The following is a 7,481-nucleotide window of genomic DNA, read 5'->3' as shown; positions in this document are numbered from 1 at the left end:
ATGTTTTTACGATACAAACTGAGAGTGAGGGGGCTCAGTCTGCATGTGAAGCTCTGTAACATGCTTTTAAGGGGAAATGGGTATTTTAATTGTTTTTATAAAATTTTATTGGGGACATTTTACTGTTTTTATCCAAATTTTAATTTGAGAGGTTTAGCTAGCTATAAAACCAGGTTCAATCCACCATTTTCTACATTAGAAAATGCCTGTACCAAGTCAGGAATATGACAGTTGTTACCCATTCGTTTGATGTGTTTGGACTTTTGATTTTGCCTTTTGATTTTTGATTTTCCTTTTTGAATTTTCCTCGGAGTTCGGTATTTTTGTGTTTTTACTTTTTACTGTTTTTACTGGTACAAACTGAGAGTGAGGGGGCTCAGTCTGCATGTGAAGCTCTGTAACATGCTTTTATGGGAAAAACAATGGAATTTTATTTGTTTTTATCAAATTTTAATTGGGGGTCTTTTACTGTTTTTACTAGAACAAACTGAGAGTGAGGAAGCTCAGTCTGCATGTGAAGCTCTGTAACATGTTTTTACGATACAAACTGAGAGTGAGAGGGCTCAGTCTGCAGGTGAAGCTCTGTAACATGCTTTTAAGGGGAAATGGGTATTTTAATTGTTTTTATCAAATTTTATTGGGGACATTTTACTGTTTTTATCCAAATTTTAATTGGGGGTATTTTACTGTTTTTACTGGTACAAACTGAGAGTGAGGGGGCTCAGTCTGCATGTGAAGCTCTGTAACATGTTTTTATGGGAAAATAAGGGTATTTTATTTGTTTTAATCAAATTTTAATTGGGGGTCTTTTACTGTTTTTACTAGAACAAACTGAGAGTGAGGAAGCTCAGTCTGCATGTGAAGCTCTGTAACATGTTTTTACGATACAAACTGAGAGTGAGCTCAGTCTGCATGTGAAGCTCTGTAACATGTTTTTATGGGAAAAAAAGGGTATTTTATTTTTTTTTATAAAATTTTAATTGGGGGTCTTTTACTGTTTTTACTAGAACAAACTGAGAATGAGGGGGCTCAGTCTGCATGTGAAGCTCTGTAACATGTTTTTACGATACAAACTGAGAGTGAGGGGGCTCAGTCTGCATGTGAAGCTCTGTAACATGCTTTTATGGGAAATGGGTATTTTACTTGTTTTTATCAAATTTTATTGGGGACATTTTACTGTTTTTATCCAAATTTTAATTGGGGGTATTTTCTGTTTTTACTGGTACAAACTGAGAGTGAGGGGGCTCAGTCTGCATGTGAAGCTCTGTAACATGCTTTTATGTGGAAAAAAGGGTATTTTATTTGTTTTTATCAAATTTTAATTGGGGGTATTTTACTGTTTTTACTAGAACAAACTGAGAGTGAGGGGGCTCAGTCTGCATGTGAAGCTCTGTAACATGCTTTTATGGGAAATGGGTATTTTATTTGTTTTTATCAAATTTTATTGGGGAAATTTTTTTTGTTTTTTTATTTTATTTAGTAAAAATGTTAAGCCCCCAAGTCAAATCAAAGACTTAAAAACTGGTACTCCAAAAGGAAAAGATAAGTGAACTAACTGTGGGCATTTGTCTTGGTGAACTAGCACCTTAAAGTCCAGCTAACCCACAGGCCAGCTGCCTAGTACAAGCAGACAGGTTTTTTTAATACCATTTGGCATTTTTAAACTTTGGCATTTTTCATTTGGCTTTTTGCTTTATGTGTTTTGAACTATTTGGATTTTTATAATATTTGGCATTTTTCATGTACTTTTTTTTCAACACTCCCAAAACACTTAAATTGAGAGTTAAATATACACTTTTGGCATTCATAATGTTTATCAATCAAGGTAGCATTCTATTTTTAAAATTTACATTACACAATTTGGCTTTCTGTAACTTTGGCTGTTAATCTTTTGTACGAATGCTATGATAACCATTATGTGTAGAAAATAAGACTACATTTCTAAAAGTGGCTCAGGATCAAATTTTTATGTTTGATATCAAGTTCTAAGTTTCCATCTTATTTCTAAAATTTAAGTTCTTCCATATCTGATACATCATATAATATTGTATTCATCTACTAACCCAATTTTCTCATAGGGACTTAACACGAAGCAGAACAGAGGGGTATAGGTGGTAGGTGGTTAAGGGTGTTATGAATAGATGAAAAGGCGAGGAAGGGAGGGAGAAAAATAAAATGATTGAGAGGGTGAGGGTATATGATTGTGAGTGGAATTTGGAGAGGGAGGAAATCTGTGAGAGAATGGAATTTCATGGTAAGGGCAGGATGTACTGGTCTGGAAGTTCAGTTTTCTGTTTTGTCTCATGTAGTTTCTATTTTCTTCATCAATTCTATAAGTTTAAATATTGAAATTGCTGCCGTCTAAAATTTAACAGGGTTAACAGCCTTTCTTGTTACTGTTTATGTGCTGCTTATTTATAACTATTGTAGCACTTCTCAGTTACTAGATAGAGTTGTAGCTTTTCATCAGTTTTAGAAGCAGCTAAGTGTATCCTGTCTATTTCGGATTGACACAAGAATGACTAGGTTGTGAGACTCCAAAGTTTTTTTGATGAGTGTTTTCTCTTGTGATGGCAGGTGTCATCTGACCTTGACCTCATTTTCATGCTTCATTGGTCAATGTTTAGTTTTCTTGGTTACTGTTAACTTTATGTGACAGTTGTTATAAAGCTTTGTATTAAAACTAGTATATTTTTGTTCAGGGACTAGCTGTAAAAAGGACGCCTTCGGGTGCAGAAATGTCTTGCTACATTGAAGACCTGTTGGTGACCTTCTGCTGTTGTTTTTTCTATGGTTGGGTTGTTGTCTCTTTGACACATTCCCCATTTCCATACTCAATTTTATTATATTTAGGACTATCAAAATAAAATCAATGATTAGTAAAGAAGGCAGGGCATTTCAGTGTGTGCACTCTTGTTAAGTTATTTTAGTTGCTTGAAGTTGAAATTTAGGTATACCAGAAAATGTTTTTTAAACAGATGTTGGGTTGAGTGCCATTCTTAGTTTTAGGCATACAGTTGTTTTTGATCGGGTATTTATTTTTGTAAACTAAGAGGACAGATTATTCATTTTCTGCACTATTGGAGCAAGATTTTTCATTTTCATTAAACAAGGGACTGATTATTCATTTTCACAACTATATTTATGATATTCGAAAAAACATACAATTTTGAAATGATTTGTTTATTTTAAATGTTACATGTATAGTCAAGTGATTATATACCATTTAACTAGAATTAATCATCATCCTCTGCAGAAATGAATCTTTGTTTTAAGGGTTTTGGAGCCACTGAAGGTCGAAGAAGCTATAGAACAAAGGATGCAATTCATGCTTTCTTGGTTTTCAAAAGACCCTTTCATAATCTGAAAATGCAATTTTAATAATTTTTTGACAATATTTTGGTATTCTATATAAATGTATAAATTCAGTGAAAGCTGACTTAATTTTCTAGGGACAACATCAAAAGACCAATGTGCATGATAAAGCAAAAATGGAATTCATATAGTTTAGTCTGTGGCTGTTGTTTTTTTTTCCTCTAAACTCATGATCAAAGACAAATAAATAAGAAACATTGATCCAAAAAAATCAGGGCTACATGTACATCTGAGGGAAAGCATGAAATGTAATTACGGCCCTGTTAAAGGTTTCCTGAGACAATATACCTCATTTTAAATTAAACCAATTTTCAGACATTTCCAGTATATTTAAATAAACTATACTTTCATTGTTAAAAAAATTGGGAAGTGTTTCCCGATTTTTTGTTGGAAATAAGATGAATTTATGAAGAATCTGGTGCCATCTCATACTATCGATTAGTTATTTTCGAAACATTGCAAGTCAGGTAATTTATTTTCAAGCTACCACAGAACAAACCATTTATTTTTGTGATTATCAAGGCTGAGTTATTTATTTTCAAAATCCATTGTTAACGATAGGAAATGAAAAATCATTTCTTTTATCATAAATTTTAGTATGTTAATAAATGTTTAAAATGTTTAAGGTTTTTGTTTATTTATTATTCTGTGGAAATTTAAATCTCAAGAATCTTTCTGTGAGTTTGCACGAATAATTCCATGTTCTAATTTGTACCAGAAGCTCGAGTCACACACAAGTTAACATGGATTTAAAATGTCCACGATTAAAACCACATGTACATATAAAAAAGAAGATGTGGTATGATTGCCAATGAGATAACTATCCACAAAAGACCAAAATGACATGTATATTCTAGATAATTCAAACAAAAAGTTCAGCAACATTTAAAGGAATCTTTCTATTTTTAATTCCCAAACATAATTTAATAATAATACAACCTTGCTTTAAAACAGTTCAGATTTCTATAAAATTGGATGAGAATCCAGGAGTTTTAAAGGGGGAGGGGTCTAGCAAGTCAACATTTTGGGTAAAACTAAATAAAAAAGGGACTATGCATTTACCATACATGGAGCTCCTTGAAAAGGACATGCCTTCAGCTCCTTCCTCCCCCCAAAAGTCTGCCTTAGCAATTTTAAAAACTCTTGCGCTGTCTATTCATGTAGCTGTACATTTTATGTACATTGGAGCCTATGAGGCTACAATCTGAGTAGCCATCTGAATCACAGAAAATCAACCTATAGATATTTTCATGTATAAATTGATAATTAAATTTTAACCAATTAACCCGGTAATACATTTTTTTAAATTTGTTTTGGACAATTTTTTGTTCATTTAAAAATATAGGGACAATGTTAACAGAGTTGGTGTATGTTCGATTCCCACCCTAGGCATTCATTTATATTGGCTGGTGCAAAGCGGGCAGTTTAGCTAAGTGGCCCCACACTGACTCTGTTGTTCATATGTCACTTAAAATATCGGACAGCCTTCTTCAGGTCTTGCCATCTCTATTTTTCTTTTTGTAAATCATACACAACAAAACTTTTGAATAATTGTGAAAATTATACCACAGATAACTATGGTAAAACTTAAATTGTTGTTGGCATAATTAAACTTGGCTGCCATCCAAGGTCCAAAAAGTTTTTATATTGATGAATTATATATATCAGATTTGAATTCTTTTGGTCACAAAACATTTTGGATGGTAGGTGGTGGCCAAATCTTTATTCTTAAGCTTTCGGGTCTGAAAATTGCCCAAAATCATCATGTTTTGACAAAATTTGGAACAGAAAATGTACTTTTATGAAAAGAACTGATTTATTGAGCGTTAAGACTTGAGAAATATACCCATTTGAGAAACCAAATTGTGAATTTTTTGGAGCTTTATGTTAAAGTTTATATTTTAGGCCATTTTGGAAAAGAAGTGAAATCTGTCCTTTGAAACAGTACTAGTGGTTTCACACTAATAACCATACTACTAGTATATACTAAGTATCTGTAAGAAGATACATGTAGCTCTTTCACAGTACATTGTTAAACTTAAAGATATATTTATACCACAATGACAAATATTAATGATGGAATGAGATTATACATGTATATATACTGTTATTGTTACATGTACAGTACATACATAAATGAAAATCAACACCAAACCGTTGTCATAATTCATAAAAAAAAGAAATGAAAAGGGATTGGTAATCTGGTAATCAGACACCAGCCCTATACAAAATGACAAAAAAGGAAATAAAGCTTACCAAACAACACTTTTACAATCAGAAAAAAAACTATACATGTACATACATCAGTAAGAAATAGCCATGAAATGACAAATGTTAAACAAAACATACAAGAAAACTAATGGCCACATCAATGTACAAACGGAAAACCAAGATATACACCAAAAAATTACAAGCCCTGTTTTACATGCTTCTTACTAAGGACCAACACATTCATATGGTAGTTGTGTTCTATATGTGTGAGGCAAAATTTTCTCATTGCTTAAACCAGTGGTATTCAAAGTATTAAATCCAGAACAAAGTAGAAAAAAGAATAACTGAAGAATAACATCCAGATGTTGTAAAATTCAATTAACAAAAAAAAAACATCATTAGCGAAAGGCTATCTTCATATTATACATTGTAATATTTACAATGAATCATTTAATAATTAGAAAACAGAACCTACAATGTACATGTATAGCTGCAGATTCTTTTTTTTTTTTTTTTTTTTTTTAGATATAATGGATAAATGATTGACTGTGTTGCAATAAAACCAAGATAACTCAGCTATTTATGAACATTAAAAAAGTTTTTGTTGACTGCAACAAAAATCTAGAATAAGGGATAGTAATATTGCTGTGTTAACATCCACTCCATTTGTGATTGATCCAAAACCTAAATGTTCCAGAAAGTAGAAGACCTGGCCATTGATACTACATGAACAAACATTGTTAATAAATGTCATTTGTAGAGCAGGATCTGCTAACCCATCCAGAGCACCTGTGATCACTCCCAAGTTTTGGTGGGGTTCTTGTTGCTCAGTCTTTAGTTTTCTATGTTGTCTTAAGGGTACTTTTATTTGTCTGCATGTCTTTTTTAGTTTTAGTCATGGAATTGTAAATTTATTTTTCGGTTTATGAGTTTGCTGTTCATCTGGTATCTTTAGCTCCAATATTACAATTTGTCTGTTTTAATATGATTGTGTTAAACCTCTTTATCATAGTTCAGTGAGCATTGCTGAGTGACTATATAGCTACTCGAAGAATTGTGTGCCATGTTGATTCTCTATTATAAGCTATATGCTAACTATTTTTGTATGTGTGCAACTATATGGTCATAATGCCAATCTAACCGTTCTCGTTTGACCACATAATTTTGATAATTCACAAAGTTAAGTATCCTAGTTCACGACAGTATCTCAGATATGATAAATATAAATATATATATATATATAAGTGTCTAAGAATGTAACTTTAACACACTAATGAGTGTTATAAAATTAGGTGTTATATTTTATATATTATATATTATTCACATATATTATATATTATAGTGGCAGCTGAGGGTGAAACAAACAATTTTTTTTATCTCAGGGTCAAAAACTGGAACCCGAAAATCACATTCTTAGACACTTATATATATATATATATATATATTTATCATATCTGAGATACTGACGTGAACTAGGATACTTAACTTTGTGAATTATGCTGCCACATATATATATATATATATATATACGAGTCTAAATTGAAAACTACGTTCAAACCTATGACTGCGTTGGATAAAAACCGCAATTTTTATACGTGTGCATATCAAACAAATTTCGTTGTAGAAGGGTCTAAAAACAGCACAAACAACATTTTCCAAAAGACCAAAAGAGTGAAAAAGTATATTTAAACAAAACGCATTTGACTAACAGGTCGAACAACTGATGTTCTTTAACCCTGCTGACTGCCATTGGCGATTGCCAAATAAAAATGATCACAGGTTGTAACAAAATGGATCTTATTTATAAATTTAATACGTCACAGAAAAAAAAATTTTGTTAACTTGTGGACAGGATGTTGTGCCACAAACATTCGGTGTCAATATTTCTTTAGTAC

The sequence above is a fragment of the Mytilus trossulus genome, unplaced genomic scaffold (assembly GCF_036588685.1).
Source record: "Mytilus trossulus isolate FHL-02 unplaced genomic scaffold, PNRI_Mtr1.1.1.hap1 h1tg000486l__unscaffolded, whole genome shotgun sequence".
Classification (NCBI taxonomy): domain Eukaryota; kingdom Metazoa; phylum Mollusca; class Bivalvia; order Mytilida; family Mytilidae; genus Mytilus; species Mytilus trossulus.
The sequence above is the reverse complement of the archived record's forward strand: the minus strand, read 5'-3'. Positions refer to the sequence as shown.